Source organism: Lagopus leucura, unplaced genomic scaffold (assembly GCF_019238085.1).
Source record: "Lagopus leucura isolate 7727_CA_CO unplaced genomic scaffold, USGS_WTPT01 Super-Scaffold_100001, whole genome shotgun sequence".
Lineage (NCBI taxonomy): Eukaryota > Metazoa > Chordata > Aves > Galliformes > Phasianidae > Lagopus > Lagopus leucura.
This window is the reverse complement of record NW_024962262.1, coordinates 71722333-71749816: the sequence shown is the minus strand read 5'-3', so window position 1 is coordinate 71749816 and position 27484 is coordinate 71722333. Positions and strand designations below refer to the sequence as shown.

The 27484-nt window shown below is 43.5% G+C and overlaps 1 long non-coding RNA gene across 1 annotated transcript; it reads right to left on the bottom strand.

The window, feature by feature from the left end:
- Nucleotides 1-27449, bottom strand: LOC122178077. The gene is made up of 5 exons (XR_006178229.1): nucleotides 27371-27449; nucleotides 24038-24186; nucleotides 2361-2524; nucleotides 1363-1587; nucleotides 1-99 (listed from the first exon to the last, which is right to left on the bottom strand). It is a non-coding gene; the product is annotated as an uncharacterized LOC122178077 (long non-coding RNA).
- Between the last annotated feature and the right edge of the window lie 35 nt (nucleotides 27450-27484).

Here is a 27484-nt window from a genome sequence, read left to right as displayed (position 1 = left end):
ATGCCCCAAGAACTCCAGCTCAGCAGAGCCAGAGTCATCTCATCAATTCCTGTCTTCTGCTTCACTACAAAATCCATTTTGTTGCAGATGGAATGACACCTAAAAAAAAATAAAAATAATAAAAAAAAAGGAGGTACTGCTTCATTAGTTACTCCTAAAGCTTTGCAACAGTGGGATTTAGTTTGACTATAAAGTCTCTGCTACCAACATGTTTCAGCCTTCCTTTTCCTTAACATTTCTCACCTCAAATGCCCCAGCTCTGCTGACTTGCAACTCACCTGCCACTACTCCTTCAAAAACACATCCCCCAAACTGAAGCTGATGCTGTAAGACATGCTAAATGGTTGTTGTTGTTCTTGCAACATTGTAATGACAGCAAAAACCCTAATATAGAATCAACCCTTCAAGCATACAAAAGATTTTCTTTTGTACATCTTATATCACTCGCCATGCCTGCAATATATATTGGCAAAGCATTTTTGCCAGTGTGCACTGCCTGCATGAAGAGGGTTGGATGGTGCAGTTATTCAAGCAGAACTTTTACATCTAAACATTGTCCAAAATGCTTAGCCCCCATAATTACTTGGTAGAGGCAACAGAGCTTTGTGTGTCTGAATTATGTGAGTGGGTGCAACAGAAACAGGTCAAGAATGGAGGCTGCTTCTCCCCTCTGAATTTATTGATTTCAAGTGGGCACTCAAAATTTTTTCTGCAGCATTCATTAAGAAAACTAGCACTTCTTTGCTGAAAACTGTAATTTTGCTACTTGATTTTTTCCTCTTTTATTGGAAAGGTGGAGGTGAAAAGAAGCAAGTTTCTTTTTTTCTGAAATGAAGAGCCTTCAGGTCTTATCCCAAGTGTCAAACACTCTCTGTGAGCCTTTAAAAGGAGAGGCTGCTGCATACTTTTTCACTACACCTTGTTTGTACCATGATTTCTAGGAATTCACTCTCCTTTTGTAGTAAGTGTTCCTTATTTGGTTTTAGAATAATTTTAGTTGAAAATTCTTTATACGATTCTTTCTCAGAATTGTATAATAACAGAATGGTTTGGGTTGGAAGGCTCCTTAAAGACCTTCTGATTCCAACCTTCTATATTCCAGGGATACCTTCTGCTAGATAAGGCTGCCCAGGGGCCCATCTAACCTGTCCATGAACACCTCCAGTTATGAGACATCCACAGCTTCTCTCTTCTTGGGTAACTTGCCTTAGCATCCTGAGTAAAGAATTTCCTTCTGATGTCTAATCTAAACCCACTGTCTTTTCTTTCACTTCTCATCAGCTTTTGATACAACAGAACTGGCTGCTTAATGATTAATTAGATCAGCCTAGCAATTCAAATAATTAGATACAAGGTACTTACTTTAGAAACTCTTTTAACTTCAGCAGTCAAGAGATCAGTGAGCAGTTAGCCATGGTGCATCAATGTAATGGGGCCCAATTTCCTTTAGTAGCTCATTTAGTGCAGCCAGGATGACGGTGAGAGATGTCCATAAGACCCAAAGGCCTTTGCCCTCAAAACACTCTCAGACCAAGAGCAAACAGCCTGACTGGAAAAAGTGGTGAGCCTGTGCATACTTTCCTTGATCTGGAAGAGATGGCAATTCACTGTATCACTGCACCAGCGAGGACATGTGGTGTCTGAAGTTTTTTGATAAGAAGAATGTCAGTGTGTCTGAGCAGCCTTCTGCTTCGGGTTTTTCAGGTGACATTCACTGGGAAAGATTTTCAATACTTATCCACCTGCCAAAATTCTTTTTTCTCCAAAGATTCTTTTTGCAGGCAAAGAGACCCAATGTACGCCTTCCTAGTGGCTTTACTCCTTGGGTTCTGTTGTTGCCTTTTTCTGTATTTCTCAATAAATTGGTCCAAATTTGCAAGCACTGATGGATGGGTGCCTGCCAAAGATGACCCTTAGCTTTTCATAAACGTATAAAATTCCAAAGACTGCAATATGCTGTTGGGGAAGCCACTCAGTATACAGGGTGGAGGAAAAGGTTGTCCTCATGGTTGAGCATCCTCTTCCCAACACTTGCCACTGTCTTGTGCTGCCTCTGTTCTCCACGTGCCCTTTTTGTAGTTTTATTCTCTTACAGCAACCACTTTTCCTACAAAGCTCAGAAATTCTCATCTGTATATTCAGAAGATACTAAAATGCCAAATAACAGATGATGGGAGCTACATGCTGTGCTAACACCATGCCATCAGCATATCCTGAGGCATTTTTATAGATGAATTTGAATCTGCTATATCAAAAGTTGTTTGAAGCAGAAAGTACACTCCCCCTTACTTCTCACCCCAGCACCAAACAAAATATGAGCTATTGTACGTGAGGGCCATGCAGAACACAGGAGCTCTCACCTCCTGCTTTTGCATCCGGCTTTCCATACCCCACAGGAGAAGAGGCCCCAGAGTTGGCTGCAGCTCTGGTAGCTTGGCCAGAGTGTCCTGGTATGTTTTTCAGCTCTGCATCTTCTCTCTGTCCTTCGTGGCTTCACTCTAGCTAGAGCAGGAATGAGCTCCCCCTAGGACAGAAACTAATGGGTCAATGCTAGCATCATTCAAGTCTTCATTCATGCAAGCCATTCACTCATGCAAGCCTTCATTCAAAGGAGACTGTCTCCTTGAGAGAGGAGGTATTTGCATAAAGCTCTTCTTGGGAGCTTTATTACTTTTTACTTTTTGATGCCTTGAGATGCAGTTTTTTAGAGGACAGTGTGAATGTGAGACCATCTTTCATGCTGGCATGATGTTGTGCGATGTTTGGCGGAGCTGCTTGCTCTTATTAGCCTGCTATTTGTAACTTATATGCAGAAGTGAGCCCTCCATAGCCAAACTCAAAAGAAAAATATTATTCTCTGGAAACAGAGACATTCTTTGGACTTTATGTCTGCTTACAGCAGACAGATCAAATGCATAAATTAGAAGGGTAGGTAGAGATTCTGAAGAGTTTAAGCCAGCCAGGGATCTGGCACACTATGTACATCTACTAGGGATAGGGTATTTTGTTTTTATTTTTATGGGAAACATTACTTCTTCATGTCTGACTTTTGCAGTTCCAGTAAAATATACAGTTGCATGTGAAGATGGTAGGAACACCATGACACCCCTCTGTGTTGACTGGCTCCCTGGTACAAGACCTTGGAATTCAGATGGCAGAGGGGAAATCCTGGATCAGGACTGAGAGCTGAATGAAAGCACAGCTAGCAGCACAGCTAAAATCTATCTGGAAGATTTAAATGGTGTAGATAGGAAGTTTGTCTCCAAAAGACACTCATGGGTCTTTATCCGAAGGCAGTATCATTAGAGGTGGTAGCAATGGAGGGCCATCTGGGGTTTTTGCCCTCTTCTGCTAGCATAAACTTATTTTCTGCCCTCAGGTACCCCAGAGGAAAAGCCAGGGCTGGAGGCTGGCCAATGAATATTGCTTTCATCATTGGTGCTCTCCAGACTGGTGAGAGCATGCCGAGCAGCCCAGGTCCCTGTGCTGGGAGCCAGCCGTGCTTCCACTCACAGCCACAGGCTAAATGGAAACCAGACGGGAACTTCTCCAGCCCCACAGGGCTCGCCTTCCACAGGGTCTGCTATTAATTAAGACTGAAGGGGAGGTTTTGAATAACTCCTTTGTGGAACAGAATACAGAATACACACAGTCCAAACCCAGCTGACAAACACAACAAAACTGACTTCATGGTTTCTTATGAGAAAACCGTTAATGGCTGGAGAAATGAAGAAACACTTTGTTCAAGTCACTAGTGTGAATGCAGCATATTCAGATTACAAAGCCATCCTGCCCTGCTATAATAAATATCATATAGCTTTATCCATGGGCAACCAGGTATATAAAAGCCAGTAATAACACATTAGGTTTCAAGTTAGCATACAGTACCTACTATTACGTTTTCCCAGAGCTCACTCACAGAAAGAGTCAGTGCTTCAACACCATCCAGTGCTTCCAACTCAGCAAACACCAACAGGGAGGTCATCCGATACCCACACAGGCCTGACTGACCTTCAGCTCTTTGTTCATGCTCTCCTCTTGTGTCAGCTCACAAGGGAGAAGGAGGCTAAGCGCTAAAAAGATTTAATAAATAAAAATCTCCTCTACCTCTGTGGCACGTCATCTTCTTTTCCAATTCGGTATACATTAGAGCTGATGATGAATAGTGATAGATTGCTCAGTCAGGAGGGAAGAAGTAGGAAAAAAAAAAGATTGTATTCAGGGAAATATTTAGGGCCTCCAGACCATATTCTGGGTGAATTTTGATGGTGTTGCTATGTACCAGGTCAGAACAAAGGCTGGAGCAAACTCCTCTCCCTCTACAGGCTGCAAAAGCTGTATTCACCACGTTTTACTTACTGCCAGCACTCAAAAGCATCTCAGAGGTGTCCAAGCCCAGTTCTTTCAAAGACTCAAAGAAACATTAAGGTTGGAAAAGACCACTAAGATCACCTAGTCCAACTGTCCACCTACCACCCATAATGCTAAACCACATCCCTTATTGCCTCATTCACACAGCTCTTGAACACTTCCAGGGTTGGTGACTCCACCATCTCCCCAGGCAGCCTCTTCCAATGCATCAACACTCCTTTTGAGAATAATTTTTTTCTAATACCCAGCCTGAACCTCCCCTAGCACAACTTGAGGCAATGCCCTCTTGTTCTATTGCTGTAACCTGGGAGAAGAGGCCAACCCCCACCTCGTCCCCACCTCCTTCCAGGTGGTTGTAAAGAGAGATAAGATCTCCCCTAAGCTTCCTCTTCCCCAGATTGAGCAATCCCAGTTCCCTCAGCTAATCCTTACAAGACCTGTTTCCTACTGTGGATATCTCTTGTATAGGCTTGTTAGGCACTCTCCATGATGCTTGTGAACCTGGCAGCACTGTTGCACTCAGGGCCACCCTTAAGTCAATCTATGAAGCATAGATCCAGCAGGTCCCAGTTTGGTCTCGTGCCATATTCTCCCTTTAAGCATTAGAACGTGAATCCCCTGAAGTCAGCAAACATCTTTCTGTTTGCACCAACCTCTCAGCTCTGTCTGGAGGTTCCTCTTCTACACAGCAGGTGAGTGAGTTGGAGATAAGACTGCAAAACGCATTGCTCTTTGACATCTGATCTAACCTGGGAACCCGAGCAACTTGTGGAAAAAGGCTGCCACTATGCCAAGTCAGCATTACATTCATTACAAATCAGGATAGTTTTCTGTAATATAAATATTAGCATCCAGAAACAGTAATTTCTAAACTTTTGTCACAATCCCAAAAAGAAATTCAAATCAACACACAGTACACATTAGGTTTCCAGAAAAACAGTGCCTTATTTTCTCCATGATTTTGTAGCAGTTATAATTGACTGTCCGTGTTTCTCTCCATCATTCTGAATATTTTCATGCAAAGCATGCCAAGTGGAATAAGAAATAATTGTTTTACTGCCAGATTGCAAAAGGAACTAACTGCAAAATAAATCAAAAAATTCCTGCTTCTACCTAATGGACAATGGATGCCTCATTTCACCTTTACCAGTTCTCAGAAGCCTGAAATAATCAACTGCTGAGGTATTCAAATTCAACAACAGTTCCTATGGGCTGCATTTCAAACTACTTAATCACTCCACAACAAATCCTCTTACACAACTGTTATCCAGCAACTTCAAACGTGAGATTGGTCCTACCTCTTCACCTTGTCCTGTCATGTTACAAGACTAAGTGTTCTCAGGCCATGAACAAGATGTTTGAACCATTATTGGGGTAAAGAAGATGTAACCTTAACCATGCATCATAAGTTTTCCAGTCACAAAAAAAAAAAAGGCTCAGCATCTCAGATTTGTCCTACTGAGATCAGGAGACCACATCAGATCCACCACTGTTGCTGCAGTTCAGTACTCACTTGCCCACAGGGCTCTGCACTCTTTTGTAATGGGTGCACAGAGATCTTCATACCTGCTAGAAAGCAGCTTCTCCTCTCTCTCGTTTCAAATGCACGATCATAAAGTCCGTGGTTTATACACAGGTACAAATCAGCTCCTGCTCTCCACCATGAGGTGTTATAGAGACAAGGATCTTTTTTACAGACACACGGATCTCAAAAACAACTGCGAATGCTAAAACAGGGTTTTTCATCTTTGCATTTTCAATGCTCTTCTTTTGTGGCTTCTCAGACTCTTCTGCTAAGAGACCATACAGTTTTACTCAAAAAGATGACCTGGACCATATGAGTGGGGATCACTGCAGAGAATTGAAAGACCTGATTTTTTTTTTCCACCAAAAATCACTACAATATTATTTGGTACACAGGTGTCCTTAGAAAGACTTCCGACTACTAGCCCTTTGTGATTTCTGGCACCTAGAAATATTAGAGATGAAGTCAAGTTTCCTCTTCAGATAAGATCTTAACTTACAGGAAGAATGGGTCAGGGTAATCACCCAGACCAAAAAATCACATTTTCAAATGAACACAGGCACCCCTGATTTCCATTCTCCTCTTCTTGCTAATGCAGGCTTGGTCTTTAGGCCATTTAACATGGATAGGTACAGCTCCTATCTGTGCACGAAGTGGGACTGTGAAAGATCCACTGGCACCCCTCTAAATGCGTAACACTTTACTTCAGTGGCTTGCATCCTCAATCACTTGCTGAAGTTGCAATTAACTTAGAGTATGCATTTCCTCTTCCTAAGGTTTCTCTTGTTTCTTCATAACTGACAGGGCATTCATCTTACAACTACTGTCAGAGCTCCCCTTCTTCCTCTTAGTTATTTTGGGTCTCCATTTCACACCATGGCTTTCTGCTTTCATCTGTAGTGTGAAGCTATCTGTTCTTCCAATCTAGCTACTTCTTTAGGCTCTTCAGGAAACACTAAGGAACAGGTTGTTTCTTCTCACTCCACTTCAGCCAAACCACAGGCTTCTTTTTAAATATCCGCCCTGGTGACCACAACACCACAGGAGCTGTCTTTCCCCTGGCTCTGACCCCAGCTCCCTCTGAGCAGATCATCAAATCAGCCTAACCTACTGAATGCAAGGACATACTTACTCAGCAATTTTTTTTTTTTACCTTGCACTGTGATTCCTCGTACATGGTGTCAGTCAGTAGGACAAATGCAGCCTTGAGAAAGACCAAACAACCTTTCACATCTCCACATCCAAAGCTTTCATTCTGTTCTGAATTGATTGTCTAGCTGGATTGCATGTTTGACAATCATCACAAAATATGCCAGGAGCTATATTGCTGCTTGTTTCTAAGTGATACCCATACATAGGATTTATCATCAAGTCTTCTTCCAACTGAAAGGATAAGCTGTGTTTGCTCTGTCCAGACTTCACAGAATAGAATTTCACTTTTGCCAAGAGAGACCATGGAGCAGTTTCCTTCAAAGAACTAACTGGGCAGAGCCAGGAACGGATGGGAAAATATGGGTATGAATAGAAATTACGTCCTCCAATTACTACACTTACACTTACTGCACTGGACTTTTCTCTATAACATATTTCTTAAAATGTCAACCACTTCATTAGGAAGAAAATAATAAATGTCACTTTGTGCCTATGTAAAACTCTATTTTTCCACTGAAGAGAGCATTTTTTTCTACAGCACATGTTCTCCACAAACCAAGATAATGAAATTGAGATGGGGAAGAACATAAAGTTAAAATGTGATAGGTAGAAAAAAGAGGGGAGAAAAAGAGAATTCTTTCTGTGATGAAGATATCACAAGACACTGCAACCTTTGCAAAAAACGAATAGCTGTAAACTGATTAATCATTTTACATGGGTAGCTGTTGGATACTGAAACAACAAAACATTTGTGGAGAAAAGTGGTAGATAAGGCCTGTTTTTTAAAGTCTTAGGTTTGAGGTGATCAGCATAAGGTGCTGTAACAAAATTATGCTAAAAAAAGTGAAGAGGTAATTAGATTTTCCTGAAAATTAGTATATTTTCTAGAGTCTCAAACAAAAGATCACTTAACATTGGTATGTAGGTTCATTGAGGCCATCGTGACAGTCAAAGCTTTAGTCATCATATTGTTCTTTCTCCATTTGTCATGTTCTTCCTTTTAAATGTAGGCCTATGCATAGATTTTGTCCAAAGCACTATTGTAAATATTGTTTGCATTTCTATAAATGGAATGGTTTATTACAGCAGTTCTTGAGTGATTACAGCTCTGCACAAGAATTTTTCAAAGTCAAAGCAAGAAGATTGTTGAAATTCTGCTTGAAAGCCATTTCTATTGTACACAGAGTATAAGAAGAAGCAGCATGTGTTTTCTTAGCATTTTAATAATTTGATAGGTTATTAAAGTTTGGGTTTGAACACACAACAAAGTCTGTCCTTTGGAAGTCAAAAAAGCCCAAGTTTGTTAAGGAAATAGCTGATGAAACCCCCACTTCAAGAGAGATAACAAGGTTAAGAGAGGGTCCAGCTGTTCACCAGACCTTCTTATTCACTGTATGGACAAGATGGCTCTGTACCACCTGAAGAACCCAACTGCCCGTCCAGAAAGAGCAGCCAATCTCCAGACCATTGCAGGTGGCTATGGCAAACACCTCTAGGTGTTTAGGGTTAGAGGTAATGACCTGAAGTTGCACTAGGAGAAGTGCAGGTTGGATATTAGTAGAAATGTCTTCTCAGGAGTGGTGATGCAGTGGCACAGGCTGCCCAGGGAGGTGGTGCAGTCACCGTCCCTGGAGGTGTTCAAGAGCCGTGTGGATGTGGCACTGAGGGACGTGGGCAGTGGTAAGGGTGGGCTGATGATAGGACTAAATTACTTACGTTTTCCAACCTTTATGAATCTGTGAATCTCTTCAACCTCTGCCTTCCAGTTCCAAAGAGAAGTTTCAAAACTCAACTGAGGAAGACCTTAAGCAATTAGATCTGGCTTCGCAGTTAATCATGCACAAATCTGAGGACACGGATGGAGGTCCCTTCACAGTCAAGTTTCTTTGCTATTCCATGAAAACAACATATATTTTTTTTCCTATTGAATCAGTTAACATTTGGCCTTGATTCACAGAGACCTTCCATTGTGCTGAAATTACTATTTAGTTATTTACTTATTAGGCTTAATCAGCACTAGAAAAATGCCTCTCAATCTTACCTAAAAAAAGGAAGCATAGGACATTTGAAAATCATTGAGTTTCACTGAGTACCTGCTGTCTTATTATAATTGAGAGAGAACTGCATGTAACTCTAAAAATAGTAAGGGATTGAAGAAATCCCATAAGAAATCCTCTGTGTACAATTTCTGAAAAATACAGTCATTATCTGGCTAGAAACTCTGGCTGTCAGCTAAATGCATTTTGGGGACATACAGGAAGAAACAACTCAGAACTTACTCCTCAGAGTATCTAAAGAAGAAATTTCTACACCTTTGAGAGCTGAATCATACTGTGCTTTCATTTACAGAGTTCCTATTCACTCCAGCAGTCAAATATGCTCAGGAAGTGCACATACAAAAAGAAAAGAACTTTTTCTAGACAGGCAAACAGCAGGATGAAAGGCAATTATTTGCAACTTTCCAGTAGAGCAGAGAGAGTTGGACCAAAGACCTTAATGAACACAAAACAGGACTTAAATCTTCTGCCATTGTTTTGGTCTGACTGTTTTTCTAAGTGACCTTGCACCAGAAATACACTGACAAATATGTTATTTTGACCACTCTTCATAAATTAAGCACAATGCAACTCCTATTTCCACATGGAAATTACAGTGGATCAGATGTTGGTTTCTACCTGTCTGTAATCTGCTCCATATTAAATCAAACTCACATAATATCTGCAAAAGTAAAGAACCAAATCTCTCCTACGTGTTAAATGTAGGTAAATTGGTTTGGGTTTTAGCACAGCTAATCTCGTTGCTTCTTCACTGTTTGGCAGACAGACTCCTTTTGAAGTACTCCTCAAAGCACCTCCTTTCAGCAGCCATCACCCTCCCTTTGCTTTGTCTCTTTCTGGGATTTCTAGGTACTTCATAACCACAGATATCGTAGCAACAGACTGCAAAAGGCTTCAAGCATGAACGCCATGGGAAAGGAGAGACACAGGGCAGGCTGTAAGCCAGGGGAAAGGAGTTCATGCCTGAAGGCTTCTAGGCTTTACTCCTATTATCTCTCCTTTTAATGACTGGCATTACTTCTCCACACCGTGCTTCTGGCACTGTTATGATGACACGATTATCTGTCACAATGCAAAGTGAAGCTGGAGATGCTGGTTCCAAGGGATGATCTGAACAGGGCTCAGTGCCAGCACACAGCCTGCCTTGTGCCCACACTGCCTGCCTGGGCAGAGGGAGAATAGCGTGGGTTTCCTCTGGGAAAAACTGCAGGTCTCCGGACTCAGAGAGAAACAGCTGCTCAGCAGTCAGGTTTGAAATGCTGTGTTTTACAGATTCAATCAAATCTGATTTTATAACATGTTCAGGGAACAGAAATGTCATATGCTGTGTTGCTGTACAGATTAAACCAATAGCAGAGGAAATTTTGCAGATTAAACTAGCAGAATAGTTAATCAATTTTGTTATCAATCTATAACACTAGATGATAAAATTTATTTACTAATCAGTTGTTTACATCCCTCACGATTTTTAAAGCAAAAATCTGTCTCTGGCTGTCCTCAGGGCTGTCACCGCATCAAGACCAAAGCATTAGGGTTGAGGAGTCCCAGTTCCCAAGCTAAGCCTGCTACTCCATTGCCTCCTAAACACCTTTTGCACCTCAGCTTTGCTCACCCCATCATTGAGCAGCCAGCCCTCTGTCAGGAGCTGCACCACACTGCTGAAACTAGCTGCAACGATATCAGGTTCCTGCCATCTTTTACAGACAAACATTGTGGGAACTCTGAGTTCTGCACTCACCAGCTCTATGCACACTGGAACACTGGAGTAATGTGCCCTGATAGTGGAAAAGAGGAAGGCAGGAGAGGTTCTGCAAGAAGAAAACCTGGCTTCCATACTCTAGGTCCTCCATCTTTCACTGAATGAAATAGAATTACAGAATCATTAAGGTTGGAAAGACCTCTAAGATCATCTACTGCAAATGTCAGCCCATTGCAATCTTAGCATTAAACCATATCCTTCAGTGTGACATCTGCTCTTTTCTTGAACACCTCCAGGGTTGGTGACTCCACCACCTCCCTGGACAGCCTCTGCCACTGCCTCACCATTCTTACTGAGAAGAAATTTCTCCTAATATCCAACCTGAATGCAGTGATGCTGAAGGGCTGTGACATCTTGTCTTAACTGTCAGATAGCACATATCAAGCACTTGGATCAATTTTCTTCCATGATGCATGAGGCAGAAAAAGTGGAGATGCTGCCTTTTTGTCAATTAGGTCTCAAAACACCCTTATATAACCAGGTAGAGTGACTTGCTTATTCCTCCTAACTTTTTAGCATTCTCTGTCTTCTTACAGAAAAGATACACATGAAGGCATCCACACTTCCCATGTTCTTACAACAGACTCATTACCCATTTTAAACCCAAATGCACCCTTCTGGAGATACTTGCTGTCTGTATTTGCAGAGAGAATTATGGAGAAAATCAGTAGTTTAGATTTTGTTTCTTATTCCACAAACATGGGACCAGATTCCTTCAGAGGGACTATAATCTTTCCATGATGTGTCCCACTGCACAAATTACAATATCATCATAAAACAGAAAAATGACTGTATCTTAGAATGAGAACTTTCTGGTCTCATGCTTGTGGGATAAAGTAATGGATCCATCTCATCTCATGGTAAGCCAGAGACCTTGACGGCAGAGCCTCCCTCCAATCTAGATTACCCTCAGTGGGTGGGGTAAACAAATTGTAGAAGCTTAATTAAACCACCTTGAAATCAGTGACTATCCAAAATACTACCAAAGCATCCCTTAACTGCAATGGGTACAGTGTTTTACCCAGTATTTTGAGAGAAGCTGTGGTTTTATGTCACAGCTGGTCCGAATAGAGGGGTTGCAGGAACTCATGTAGGGCTCCAGCTGAGTCAAAACACTGCTCATCAAGAGGTTTCCTAGCAGCCTGGTGGCCAAAGAGGCAGTTTCCTCATCCTTTTATGGCTACAATAGGCACTTCTCATCTCACTCTCTCCAGCCTTCCTTTGTAGGCGAGCTGCATAGTGGTCACACCATACACTCTTTTCACATTCATAAGATAGAAGGAAACGCCAACTGGAAGAGTTTCTCCACCCATCAGTAGAACTGTCACTGGGAGAAAAGCAAGTAAAGTGCAAGAAATGCTCCATTCACACACTCTGCACTCACTGCATTTTCAGTCATAGAGGAGTAGTGCCGTAGTTATCACAAGATCTGTGCAGGAATCGCTTCCAGACATCTCCATCTGGTGAAGGCAATGGGAAAATCCCATTAGGAGCAAGGTTGCAGACTGGATATTTCAGTTGCCAGAGCTGTGATGGCTTTGCCAGCTGCTCTGCAAAAGGTTACGACTTGCATTCAGGGAATAAAAGCACAAAGCAGCATGCTCAAACACCTGTTCTGCACAGGACCACAAACTCCCTAGTCTGTTCCCCCTCAAGGAAGCTGTAGCTCAATAGCATGTACAGACAGCTTTGCAAAGAGCAGTTGTGAACACATTAGCAGATGTAACATCAGGCTGCTCAGATGTTTAAAAAACACATCCAGAAAGGTGCTGATTATTTGAAGTTGTTCCTTGAGAAAAAAATCAGCTCTGCTCCTGCAGCCCAAGACCTGGCACTCTGCTAACACTGTGCCTCCCAAGCTGCCTTCTAGGCTAAAAACTGCCATGGTTCAGGGTCCATGAGGAAGGTGACCTCCTCCTGAAGGCACACACCTGCACTGAACAGTGCCAGCCGCTCAGCTGGCAGAGGAAAAACCCTGAAAATAGGATATTTTAAGAGGTCAAACTGGGACACGATTGAAATATTCACTTGTTTTTCTAAAACGCTGTGGTTTTTGAGGAAGGGCGCTAGTATGTAACCCTGTCCCTGCTCTCTAGTGGGTTTATTTTCAGCCTGAAGTTGTGTTACCCTTTGGGGTATCTCTTACTCCACAGAAGACCGCCCACAGAGGAGAGAAACTGAAGTGAGAGAGACCAGATCCACATTCACCCTTAAAGGAAGAGCATAGTCAGCACTGTTCAGCCGTTAGAAGCAATCACTGCTGGAGACAAACAAAACTAAAAATCTTTTTTAAGAGCTGGATGAATTGAGGAACAATGACATCAGCCTGGCTAGTGTGATTCCTCGGCATCAAAAATGACTAAACAACAGAACACAGACTAGAACTCTAAGCCCACAAACACTTGCACACCAGTAACGTGATTTATGACAAATTTCTCTTAGGAATTTTCCAGCAAGTGCCATGTATTGCATGTGTTAATGATCCAGTGGAAAACAAGAATGCTGTTAGATATCATACTCTTAAGCATGCATTTGTAATGCAGAACATCCCATCACAGAGCATCCTAACAATGTACCCACTGACAGACAAGCTTCTGAGTTGCACAACAGCTGTATTCTTTTGGGAAAGGCAGAAATTGTTTTCCACTACTTGTTATTACAGCAAATATCTCCTCCGTAGAAGAAAGTTATTAAAGAAAGCTCTAAGACCAAGCCACGATATGGTGAACCAAATGGAGTGGGGCCCAGGACAGACCCTCAGCTATTGACAGAGCCCCATATGGGAACCAAGATCACACTCCACCATGTGTAAGGTTCAGTCAGCCCCACACCAGCAGGAGCAGAGAAATGATCATCCCTCTGTACCGGCACTGGTGAGACTGCACCTCAAGTGCTGCGTTCAGTTTTGGGACGCTCACTACAAGAAAGACATTGAGGCCCTAGAGTTTGTCCAGAGAAGGGCAACGGAGCTGTGAGGGATCTGGAGAACAAGTCTGATGGGGGAACAGCTGAGGGAACTGGGATTGTTCAGTCTGGGGAAGAGCAGGCTCAGGGGAGGCCTTATCACTCTACAGCCACCTGAAAGGAAGATGTGGTGTGGTCGTGGTCGGCCTCTTTTTCCCATATAACTAACAATAGGATGAGAGAGAACAGCCTCAAGATGTGCCAGGGGAGGTTCAGGCTGAACATTAGAAACAATTTCTTCTCAGAAAGAGCGATGAAGCATTGATGAGGCTGCCCAGGGGAGTGTTGGAGTCACCATCCCTGGAGGTGTTAAAGAAACACTTAGCTGTTGTACTAAGGGACAATAGATTAGTGGGGAAATATTAGTGGTAGATGGACAATTGAATTAGATGTCTTGTTGGAGGTCTTTTCCAACATCGGTGAACCTATGATTCTATGATTCCATTTTCTACTAGTACAGTTTTACAGTCTAGCTCAAAGCAGCCACATCCATTCAGACACACAGTGACAGCCTATGACAAAGCAGTGACAGGCTTCTCCCTCCATGACTTGCTGAAGAATTGTGTTACCTGCCTTTGTTGCACGTTGATATGTGGGAGCAAAGCGAAGTACACATGCACTGCAATGGAGAACCAGAGGCTGTGCTCCTGCTATTATTATTGTGTCCTGAACCATGGTCCACATCACTACATATATGGGTTTTTTTTCCTAAAGTTTGTCCAGCTATGTACAGCATAAGGCTTTCCAGGACAACATTTGGTACAGAGGAGTACTGTAGCCTCATTCACTTCATTTGAGGCCTTTAGTGCTTCCCCATCCAAATAATAGACGTACAACTTTTAAATTGGTTAGAAGGAGCTGAACAGAAAAAAATGAAGAAGAAAAATACTCACCCCCAATACCCTGGGTGAAACTTTAGCAACCAAGCTGCAATTAAGACGTGCATGAGTCATTTAAGACTGGGCCCACTGGGCTCCATGGATTACTGTAGCACCCAAATTTTTCCAGAAATGTCAGACAAGTTTACCACAGCAATTAAGCTGTCTGCCATCTGTAAAAGATTTACCCCAGAGTTTTCTTAATGTTTTTTTTCCTCCTGAAATACATTCAGCTTAATTCTTTCAACATTTTGCCTATCTTTCAAGTCCATATACATTAAGTATTGCAGAGCTGGCTAGATATTTGAGGGCAACCGTTCCTTCCAAGGATTAGTCGTGCGCTGGTGTACTGAAATTTTATATACAGAGTAACACTCTGAATATGAATTATTTCTTGAGAAACACTGCACCTATTCTTGGGAATGGAGAAGTAAAAACTTTACTAGGAATTTCAGCCAAGGAACCGAGATTAACACTCTTTATTCTCCTCCCAAATGGTGAGTTATTTTCAGAGTACTAGACCAGACTTGAGCTTAATGTCTCCGTCACACTGTATTAAAAATGCCCTATGAGTAAATAAGTGCACTCACAGAGTGACAATGAAAGACCCGAATCCGAAATCTTCAGCGTGTTGGAGAAAGTTCACATTTTCTCAGCAGCATTTAGCGCACCTTGCAGTCCAAGAAAAACAGCAGTTAGAGAAACTGAAGGCTATTCTTGATGTTTCCCTTCCATATACGTTGAGCATGAGCTAGTTGTTCCCAGTGGCCTTGCACTGGTGGGGGTTTGCACTTTTCTGTATGGAAACTACTTGAAGGCACTTTTCTTTCAGGCAATTCTCAAAATGCAGGTTGATTATATGAACAATAACCTGTCCATACCACTTTATTCCTCTTCCTGAGCATTTATGCTTGTGTTGAAACTTCTATTCTCTCACCATGTGCCCAAATACTGTCCTCTAAAATAATCTCTGAAAAACTAACCCATTCGCACTTAAAAGGCAGCAGAGGATGGATGACCTACCACCTATTCTTACATAGGCACAGAATCCCATTTGGAACTTGTTTGTGACAAAATCAGGAACAACTGCATGCTGCTTCCAGTTCTGTATACTTGTATCCAGTTCTGTGCTCCCCAGTTCAAAAAAGACAGGGATCTTCCAGAAGGAGTCCAGCGGGGGGCCACAAAGATGGTAAAAGGTCTGGAGCATCTCCCCTGTGAGAAAAGAAAGCTGAGCCACCTGAATCTGTTCATCCTGAGGAGAAGGTGACTGATGGGGGAAACTGATAGATGTTTATAAATATTTAAAGGGAAGTGGGATGCAAATGGATGAGGCTCTTCTCAGTGGTGTGTAGTGAGAGGATAAGAAGCAGTGGCCTAAAACTTGAACATAGGAAGTTCTACACAAACATGCGGAAGAATTTTTTTATGTTAAGAGTGACAGCGCACAGGAAGAGGCTGCCCAAACAGGTTGTGGAGACTTCTTCTATAGAGATACTCAAGACCAGCCTGGATGCCTATCTGTGCAACCTGCTGTAGGGTAGGTACTTGCTTTATCACAGAAGATGAACTCAGTGGTCTCCTGAGGTCCCTTCCAACCCCTGCGATTCTGTGACTGCAAAGATAAACTCAGACCTTAGAGAAATTGGGAATGAGCACAAGAATTTTAACAGTACACAATAAACAACCATGTAACTGAGTGAGAAGAGATGCAGTTACAAAAAGAAATAGCTAAATCCCTGTGTGGGGTCCCTTGGAAGCTTCTGGTCTCCTGACTTCCCTGATGTGTGTCTGGGCCTCATCTTTAGGAACCTGCTGTGGTGGTGGCCCCAGCCAATCCTACCACCAGCCCCAGGGACAAGCCCTTGGTCTCACCATAGTTGGCAGCCATATCTGCACTGGGGCTCGGGCAGGCAGCTTACTTTCCCCTGGAGCTGCCACTCATCATTCATCCATCAGGTATAACGGCATCAGCCCCTCAGCCATGGGTAGCATCTCCAGCTGGGATGCCTACACCACAGCTGCACAAGTTGGTGAACATCAGGCCTTTTGCAGGTTATATTGCAATGTAGCAAAAAGAGAAGTACAGCAGACATTTGTCTTTGGTTGCAATGCTGAAAGCCCCCAAACAGCGCATGGTGGGGGGGAAGGCAAACAAAACTGCTGGGTTAAGCCTTGGTGCTGTCAGTGCCAAACAGGCTTGCTGCTACACCTCTTCTCCACTGCTGTGTTTATTCCTTCGGTTAAAGTACGAGTGCTGGTGAAGGAGGAGCTGACACAGATGTCAAGAGGTTACACTGATTTAAACCAGTGAAGGGCTTCACTGTTTGCTCTTACCCCAGTACAGAAAGGAAAGTTTACAGCACTAAAATGAGGTGCCTGCCTGCCCCACTTTACACACGCTTTCAAAAATATCGTTGCTATTAAGAATAGCGTATGTTAGGCACTAAAAAAATAACAATAATCAGCAGCATACAGTACATTCTTTCCATTAAATATTTTTATAGCCCCTGGGCCCAGGGCTGCTCCCACAGAATAGGAGACAAAAAAATATGGACAAACTTCCAGGCAGGCTGTATATCTATTGCTGCCCAGGGAGGCCAAGAAAGAACAACCATACCCATGTCCCAAGCATGGCAGCAGCAGTGCAGAAAAGAGGGAGAGGGAGCAGCTATCAAGCCACCAAGGAAACGGGTGGGAAAAATCATGGTCAGGAGTGCTGTTGTGAGCAGAATACTGAGACAGACAAACAGGAACAAAAAAGTTTGAAAGAATAGGCTCAGAACCACTTTTCTGCCCCTGAGACAAGGAGAAGTAATGGAAGCTGAGTCCAGTGTGAGTGGGTTCAGCTCTTCCTTCCCATCAGGATGGGCTACCAAACACATCATCTTCATTGAAACATCGTAGTCATCTTCCTTCTGTTTTCTGAGAACCCTGCAAATGCAGTCACCCAAAGAGGTGCAATGAATGCACTTACAGCATCAGGTTTACCTTGACCAGAGGTGCCACTCCCCTTAGATGCTTCCAGTAGGTGTTTGAAACACTGGAATAAACTGGAGTAAGCCCTCCCTCGTCTCAATGGTTTCCCAAAAATTTTAACTCCCCTGAAAATGTAGGACATTGACTCATCCATTTCTTACATTTTTGGTTCACTAACAGTAACTGCTCCATCCTCATAACCAAAGAGGTCACAGGACCCCTGAATCACTTTCCTTCCATTGTCCTTGCTCATGTTGGCTAGGCTCTCACGGAAAAGAGACACGCAGAATTGTGCTGTACTCCAGCACGTTGACTAAGCAACAGCTGCACAAACATAAAGAGCTGTGTTACCTATCATACTTTAAACCAGTGCCTTCCTCATGAGATGACTCCTTCAATTCCCTATGGTAAACCTTAAGCTCCTCCACAGCAAGGTCCCAATTAGCAAAGCATTCAGACTGTGCTTGTATCAAATAGCGGTCAGGAGGAGGAGGGACCCTATGGGAGCAAGGAACCACGGATCGGTTAAAAACAGAGGGACACAGTAAGAGGAAAATCAAGATAAACCATCTTGTCCCAGGATGTGAAGTCAAATGCAGTGCATATAGCACAGATACCCACTGGGTAAAGGCTGAAGCTCAGCTCTTGACCCTTCCCATTAGACCACCATCTGACTTGAAGTGCACAAAGCAGGTGTGGTACAACTTGGGGATCAGGCCCAGCCAGCATATGTTTATGAAAGGTACATCCTGCTTAACCAACCTTATCTGCTCACCAGGTGACCCACCTGGTGGATGATGGAAAGGCTGTTGATGCAGTCTACCTAGACTTCAACAAAGCCTTGATACAGCTCCTGGACATATATTCTCCTGGAGAAGCTGATAGTCCATGCTTGGACAGGTATACTCTTTGCTGAGTAAAGAACTGGCTGGAGGGCCAGGCCCAGAGAGTGATGGTGAATGGAGTTAAATCCAGCTGGTGACCGGTCATTAGTGGTTTTCCCCAGTGGTTGGTGCTGGGGCAAACACTGTCTAATATCTTCATTAAGGACCTGGATGAGGGGGATTGAGTGCACCCTCAGTTTAAGTTTGCAGATGACATCCAGCTGGGAGTGCCAGACTGCCTGAGGGAAGGCCCTGCAGAAGTACTTGGACAGATTGGATCAATGGCTGAGGTCAAAGGGATGAAGTTCAACAAGACCCAGTGTCCAGTCCTGCACTTTGGTCACAACAATCCCAAGCATTGCTACAGGCTTAGAGCAAAGTGGCTGAAAGCCTGCAGACGAAAAGGATCTGGGGTGCTAGTCAACACTTGGCTGAACATGGGCCAGCAGTGCACTCAGCCAAGAAGGCCAATGACTTCCAGGCTTGTATCAGAAATAGTGCAGCCAGCAGGAGCAGTAAGGTGATCATCTCCCTGTACTCAGCTCAAGTGAGGCCGCACCTCAAGTGCTGTATACAGTTTTGTGCCCCACACTACAAGAAAAACACTGAGGCCCTGAAGCACATCCAGACAAAGGCAAAGAAACCAAAAGAGGTCTGGAGCACAGTACTTATGGGAGGAGCTGAGGGAACTGAGATTGTTCAGCCTGGAGAAGAGGAGGCTCAGGAGAGATCTCATCGCTCTTTACAACCACCTGAAAGGAAGATGTGACAAGGTGGGGGTTGGCCACTTCTCTCAGGTAACACTAATAGGATGAGAGGGAATGGCCTCAAGTTGCACTAAGGGAGGTTCAGGTTGGATATTAGGAAACATTTATTCTCAGAAAGAATGGTGAGGCACTGGCTCAGGCTGCCCAGGGAAGTGGTGGAGTCACCACCACTGAAGGTGTTTAAGGAAATAGTAGATGTAGTTCACAAGGAAATGGCTTAGTGGGCAATATTGATGGTAGATGGATCATTAGACTAGATGCTCTTAGAGGTCTCTTTCAAACTTAAAGATTCTATGATTCTCTGAGTGCCCAGGCCACAAAGCTCAGCTGATACGGCTGCCTCTCCCTGCCTCTTCTCCAGTCTGCCTGCTCTCTAACACTGTCATTTTTATGGACTTTTGTCCTCTCTGTATATCCTGAATACAAATTTTGTGAATACCCTGAGAACTAAATTCTGCCTTAGCCTCCAGTAGTCTTTGCTAACAGAGTCTGGGTGCCAGGCTGACTCTGCCACTCCAGAGCACACGTTATACCTGAGAAAGCAACAACCAGAGGTCCCTAAACACAGGCAAGCAGTGGAGTTGCAAACACTGCTGCCAAATCCATGGAGGCAGTTTCCAGATAGCACTCCATGGGACAGAAACTGGCACTGAACTCACCAACTCAGAGCTTTTTCTTGACATTCACCAGAAAACTCACTCTGCAGTTGCACACCGGCCTCATCTGCACAGTGATGACAGTGGCTACGTCCTTGGACATCAAGACACATCCTACCATGGGATTGCCCCAAGGGATTGGTTGATTTGGTTTCTGTTTCTTCTCAGTCTGAACCATAAACATGTGGAAAGCACTAAATTATTATAAAACCAATGAATTGTAGGGCTCGGAAGGAACCTCTAGAGATCACCTAGTGCAATGCTCTCCTAAAACAGGTCTCCTACAGCAGGTCACACAGGAAAGCAACCAGGAGGGCCTTGAATATCTCCAGAGAGGAAGACTCCACAACCTCCCTGGGCAACCTTTTCCAGTATTCTGTCACCCTCACAATAAAGAAGTTCTTCCTTGCATTTGTATGGAACTTCCTGCATTCCAGTTTTTGCCTACTGTCCCTTGTGCTTTGACAGCACACCACTGAGCAGAGCATGATCCCATCCACTTGATTCCCGCACTTCAGATATTTACGAACAGTGATGAGATCTCCTCTCAACCTTCTCCAGGCTCAACAGTCCCAGGTCTCTCAGCCATTCCTCATACAGGAGCTGCTCCCAGCCCCCAGTCTTCTTTGTATCCCTGGGCCCTCTCTAGTAGTTCCCTCTTTTTCTTGAACAAAGGAACCCAGAAAGAAAAAACTTGGACTGGCGAATATGCATTGAAATCCATGAGCCTGCTTTCTTATACACTGAGGCTATTTCCATTAAAAAAAAAAAAAAATTAATGAGCAGCAACACAAAGCCAAGCTTAGAGAAGGGAAAAAGACCAGGAGGTTTGCAGACCACAGTGCTCTGTCTCATGAAACACCACAACTAAGAGGGACACAGGGGTTTTAAAGCAAGCAGCATGTATTAGAGCACCGAAACTCATTCAACGTGGCAACACTGCCATCCTGCTTCCTAGTGACTCATGCTCTTTTCTCACAGTCAGCATTTCAAGAGATGTCCCAGGAAGCCTTTTCTATTCTGAAAGTGCTATGGGCTGACTGCGTGTCTCCTTCAGTTTGCTCAAATCTCCTTGTTTGTGCAGCAAATACACATCTCACTATAGAAAAAAAATAAAAGTCTCAAATGTTCATTTTAATAGTTACACCCAGCTAGAAGAACTATTTCAAAATTCACTGGTTTCTTGGTTCAGCTTCAGGCTTTATAAATCAACATTTAAGAACTGAATTAACAATTACAAAATGGTAATTAGCTCACCTTACAACTGAAAATGGTTTATTCTTTTATTTTTCTTATGTTAAATACAAAGGAAAGGGCCAAAAGCACAGAGAGAGTAGACTCCTGGATCAAATTAGATTAATCCTGCTCATTCTGTAGGCAATGTTTTGGGGAGCAGAGAATCATAGAACCATTAAGAAAAGACCTATAAAATCATGCAGTCCAACCACCAGCCCACCCCCACCACCAATACTGCCCACATCCCTCAGTGCCACATCCACACGGCTCCTGAACACCTCCAGGGACGGTGACTGCACCACCTCCCTGGGCAGCCTGTGCCACTGCATCACCGCTCTTCCTGAGAAAAAGCATTTCCCATTACTCAACCTGAAGCCACAACCTCCTTTCATCCAGGTGGTTGTAGAGAACAGTGAGATGTCCCCTGAGCCTCCTTTTCTCCAGACTGAATAATCCAGTTCCCTCAGCTACTGACCATCAGACTTGTGCTCCAAACCCCTCACAGCTTTGTTGCCCTTCTCTGGATACACTCCATGGTCTGATGGCTGAGAGGAACACAAAACATTATCCCTTGCCAAGTTCTCCCCTGCAATATAAAAAATATTAATCCCCATGACATATTATTCTTAACCGATCCCATAAAAATTAGTGTCTTCTGCAGGCCAATGAAACAAACACCTCGTTGATAGGAATGGGAAAATGAATAGACGAGTCCTGCTCTCTGCAGTTAAAGTCCAGGAGGCTGCCATGGAACTCCAGCACAGCTCCTAAAGCCAGAAACGTCCACTCACCCTGCTCCAGGAGAGCACTGAAGCCTGAGCTGATCAGTGGGGCTACTTTGTCAATGTAAGCTTACGATGAAGAAGGAAAGGAAAAGGAGGATGGACACTGCATTTGTTACTTTGTGTAATAATTCATGGGAACCTCCATATCGTTTATTCTTCCATAAACAAAAGCAGCCAGGATGTGTAAATAAAACAAGGAAACTGGAGATAAGGAAGGAGAAGCTTTCAAGGCAATTGTGAAAACTGAATAATAGCACTAATGTGGGAAGAACAGAAAAAGCTTCTCAATGAGAGAATGCAGGTTGGGATTTAGAAAGGACTGGAAAAACACAAAAGGTGAAGGAAAAGTCTTTAAAAGGTGCATTGAGCTCATGAGCTGAACAAGATTGAATAGTAAAATGAGGAAAAGGAGATTTACACCTGAAAAAAAAAAAAATCTGTTTCCATGTTTCTGGAGATCAGACCCATGGGAACTGCTGGTGACAGAACAAAGCCCCTGGTATTTGTCCCAGATTGCCCCAGACCCAAAGCTGACCTTTCACTCTCCTCAGTTGTCACACGAATGTCCACTCTGAATGCCTCAGGAAGGATGTCCCTCCTTCCAAAGTCAAAAAAACATGGTAGAAAAAGCAGATATAAGTATCAGTCTCCCATACTTGGTTGCCTCAAGGTCCTTATGGTCCTTGAGTTCATTCCATGGCCCTTGTGGTTGGTTGGCAGTGGTAGCACTTGAGGAGTGACAGGAGAGGATCCCTGCACAAGGGGACAAGGTGAATTCTAGGGTTTGGGCATGCTGCTTTCCCCATGGTTTTCAGAACACACCAACACTTTATCTTGCCCAGGGCCACTGCAACCAAAGGCCTTGGCAGCCATTTTTATCAGAGTGCTAGCATTCACTTGGTTAGCACAGCTCTGCACAATGGCCCCATGCTGCCCTGTGCCTTCCAGGTTTCCTATGCCTGGCAGCCTTCCCTGACACATGGCACTGCTTTGATGCCTGCAGGCTCAACTTTGCTCCACAGGCAGGAGGTCATGTTGATGGCTTTTTCAAAGCATCCTCCATGCCAGCCCCCTGATAATGACAAATTTTGGTTTGTTGCCTCTTCCAAGGCCTTACAGTGCTCCAAGAAGACATCATAGTCTTATAGTAATCTCACATCCACCACTCTTGAAGCCAGATGTAAAGCAGCCACAGAAAATTGTATACAGTCATCAAACCATATGAATGGTTTTCTAACTACTGACAACCGGCGGCACATTAAATATTATATTAACATCCAGCAACTCTTCTGCTGCTTCCTACGCTCTGGCAGCATGTTCTCCCTAGTTTGTCACAAGCTCGCCGTGCAGCCTATGACTTGTTTTAGGAAAAAATCCCAAAAAGGTGGTCTTCCTTCCACTGTGCCAGGCCTTCAGTCTGCAACCAGAGAGGAGGCAACACAACAGGACTGTGAGAAGGAGACGAAGCTTTTAAATGGCTGTGCCATGCGTGGAGGCAAAAGCAGCTGGTAGCTGGGCTCCAGCACTGCACTTAGGAGAAGAGGCCAAAAGACCACCAACAGCCTCCAAACATCATTTAAAGAAAAACTATTTGATGAGTTCACAAGGCCTGGCCCCAGAGCACTTTTAACATGTTGAACTACAAGAAAAGCATTAAGGCCCTGAAGCACATCCAGAGAAGGACAACATAGCTGTGAGGGGTCTGCAGCACAGGTCTTGTGGGGAGGAATGAGAGGGATTGGCCTCAAGTAGCACCAGGAGAGGTTCAGGTTGAGTATTGGGAAACATTTCTTCCCAGCAAGAGCAGTGCTGCAGCGGCACAGGCTGCCCATGAAGGTGGTGGAGTCACCATCCCTGGAGATGTTCAGGAGCCATGTGGATGTGGCACTGAGGGACGTGGGCTGATGGTTAGATTGGGTGATCTTAGAGGTCTTTTCCAATCTTAATTCTATGAACTAATTGCAGTTGATGTTTCTTTCACTCTGTGTTATCAACACCCTACATTCCAGAACAGCAAATTTTACCTGCAATACTTGACTGACCACAGCTTTCTGTAATTCTCCTCCATACGGGGCACAGCTGGAAGGAAAGGCACATCGCAATGGCAGCACATCACCCCGCACACAACTCACTCTGCTCCAAAAATAGTCATGGCTTCCTCCACCCGCGCAGCCTGGAAATAAAACATATGGAGTTAGCACGGCCACTGATTGGATTTTGATTGCCCTGAAACACTGCCAAGTTTAAAGTGGAGAGTGCGGCCTGAAAGGAAATACAGTAGACACGAGACAATTTATTTGTTTCTGAGCAGGGACCTGGCTGACAGGCTGCGTCGAAGGTGGCTAACAAGAGCAACATGTTTCCATATGGAAACCATATGGGGAAATCAGCCAGGCTCTGAAAACATGGCACAACGTATGGATCGTGGCAAGAGGAAAGAGTGGAGTGCTGTAAAATCGGTGCCAATCACAACAGCAAATTGCTGATGGATAGTGCTGATAAATAGCTGAAATAGTTAACATACTGGCAGGTCTCAGATACAGCACTCTAAAGGCCAGAGAAAGAAAATGCAGGCACTGGGGGCACTTGAAAAGGTAAGAGTGTGATAGCTGGCATCATGAGTGGCTGTATTTCCAGCAGTCTCTTGCTTCCACTCGCAAGCACGAGGGCCTTCAAAACCCTGGAAAAGGGAGGAAAAAAAAAAAAATCATAACGGGACGGCTGTGACCTTATTAAAGGTAGCAGCAGTCATTTTGTCTCCTGAGAGCAGCTGCATAATAACAACTGAAAGCGCAAATATTTACCCCGGGGTTGGGGGGGAAGCCTTGCAGCCAGGAGGGAAGCACGAGGGGAACTGCGAGAAGGAGACATATGGGCGATGGGCGTCCCCGTGGGGGACAGAGGGAGAGAAGGGGCAGAAAGGGGAAGGAAGCGTAATGCCCCGGCCCGGGCAGCAGCCCAGCGCCTCCCCGCTCCCAGCCATAACAGGCTCCCGGCTGAAGCCGTGAGCTGGGCTACATCGCCCTCCCGCGGCACCGCTGTGCACGTGTATATGATGCATCCTTGATATTAATTGCATGTATCACAGCTGAAAATCTGCTCTGTCAAATAGCGTTACTGTGCTCTTTGTAGCTGTCGTAGTTTTCGTGGAAATAAATAGGAGGTATTAGTTTCGGAGCAAAGTACAGATATGTGTGTGCTTATATATGTTATATATGATATATGTGTTTTATATATATATAAAACACACACACCCCATAAATATTTGTACATATGCATATTAAGTATTTATATACACAGTATATATATACATACACACATATAAAAGGTACAACTGGAGTTAAACAAACACAAGAAATACTACTTAACCTCAAAACATTTCAGTCAATAACAAGCCCTTTTGAATTCTGTTTTCTTTTGTTTGTCAAAATAGATGAAGTTTGTCTCTTTTTTTTTTTTTAAAAAAAAAAAAAAAAAAAAAACACAAAACAGACCCCTCCATCCTCACGTTTCCAAGTTATTTTGGTTCAGTCACTCAAGAAATAAAGAAGAAATAGCAGATATCCCAAGCTGGAAGGAGCCCACAAGGACCGTGTCCAAGTCCCGGCTCCACACAGCACCACCCAAGAGAAGAAAATGTTCACACAGTTTTAAATCAAAGGGCAAAAAAAAGAAAGAATTCATTGAACACACAGAAACACAAACAATCTGGTAACCTGAAAGCCACCAAGGTCCCATTTGGTGCTGGTGATGAGTTGCTGAAATATTTGCAGGACAGTATATAGGTTACACTACTGTTGTCTTTCACTGTTTATACTGCCCACAAAGTTCTGTTTTTTCATTTTCTTAATGTTATAATTTTAAAGATACGTGCAATTGATTTAAAAAAAAAAGCAAAAAAACTTACTCTGTAGAGAAGGTATTCCTTTTCCACATCACTTCTCAAGATTTATAGCTTTCATTTTCACAGGTGACAGTTCAGAAACTATTTGCTTGTTCTGGATATTTCTACATATTTCTTTCATGTCTTCAACAACAGCAGGATTTCAACAGTAATTTTATTTGTTGGTTAAATTTATATACGATTTACACAGGAGAAAAGTGGTCCAAACCTTATAGAAATCAACAGCATTTACAGCGACTGAGCAAAACCCTTGCAGGAAAACAACAGATTCCATTACAGTTTCATCTACCCTCCAAAATCCTTTCTCTGTCTTTAGAAGATTCTCAGAGGTAGATTCCTCCCCAGAATTACCCAAAATACTATTCCAGGATTTTTAAAACCAATCCTGAAGATGACCTCAAATTCCACCCAACCCTTGCTGTGGGGAGGGCTGCCCAGGGCCCCATCCAACCTGGCCTTTAACACCTCCAGGGATGGGGCACCACAGCTTCTCTGGGCAGCTGTGTCAACGCCTCACTGCCCTCTGAGTAAGGCATTTCCCCCTGTCATCTAGCTTAAATATCCCCTCTTACAGCTTGAAACCATTCCTCCTTGACCTATCACAATCTACCTATGTTAGAAGTCAGTCTTCCTCCAGTTTGGAAGTTCCTTTATAAAGTCAGCAGCGAGGTTTCCCTGCAGCCTTCTCTTCTCCAGGCTGAACCATCTCCTTCAACCTATCTTACCAAACATCAGAAGCACAGCACACATAAATACTACTTCAGGCCTGTTTCTGAACAACTTGGGATTGCTGCACCTTTCCTGCACAGCTGGGTGATGCATGGTCAGTGAGTTTCTGACTCTCAAGGCCTGACCAAAGGGAGCTTTTTTCAGTCATCACAAAATGGGTTTGACACTTAAGATTTCTCACCCCGTAATTACACTTTTAAGGTCAGAATGTTTAAGTGTATCAAAAATAATAACAACAATAAAAAAAAAGTGGGCCAGAAAATAACAGCTGGGTAAGTCGCTGGAACAAAAAACACTTTTTGTCTTTAAAACACACGGATAACACTGTCCAAGTGCAGCAATGACCAAAGCCCTTTTCATCTTGTTTTAAGCACACCTTTAAAACAAACCACAACAATGGACACAGCTTCCCGCATCCACTTCCTGCTATGAACCATTCTAATTCTTTGAAATAAATATGTTTTGGGTTATTTTGGTTAGCATGATGTTTAATATCATTCCCCCACTGTGTAAGTGTGTCAAATACACCAAAGATTTAACATCTGCTACAAATAATTATCCAGAGGACCTCAAGTCCTCTATTTTAAGATTATTAGGATATGATACAGGTGGCCAAATCATTAAAATATGGGTTCAATTCAATACTCATGAATTTTCATAACACGCACGGGATGCTGACGTCTGGAAGCCACATGTTGAAGCTAAGAAGGCATGGTTGGCTTACCTCCCAGACAACTGGCCATTATGGAGGGCCTTGAGTCCTCTGCCTTGCCCTGATGGAGTCACCACGTTGAGGATCAGACCTGCTGCCTGGTGGAGAATGGCATCAGATGTGGCT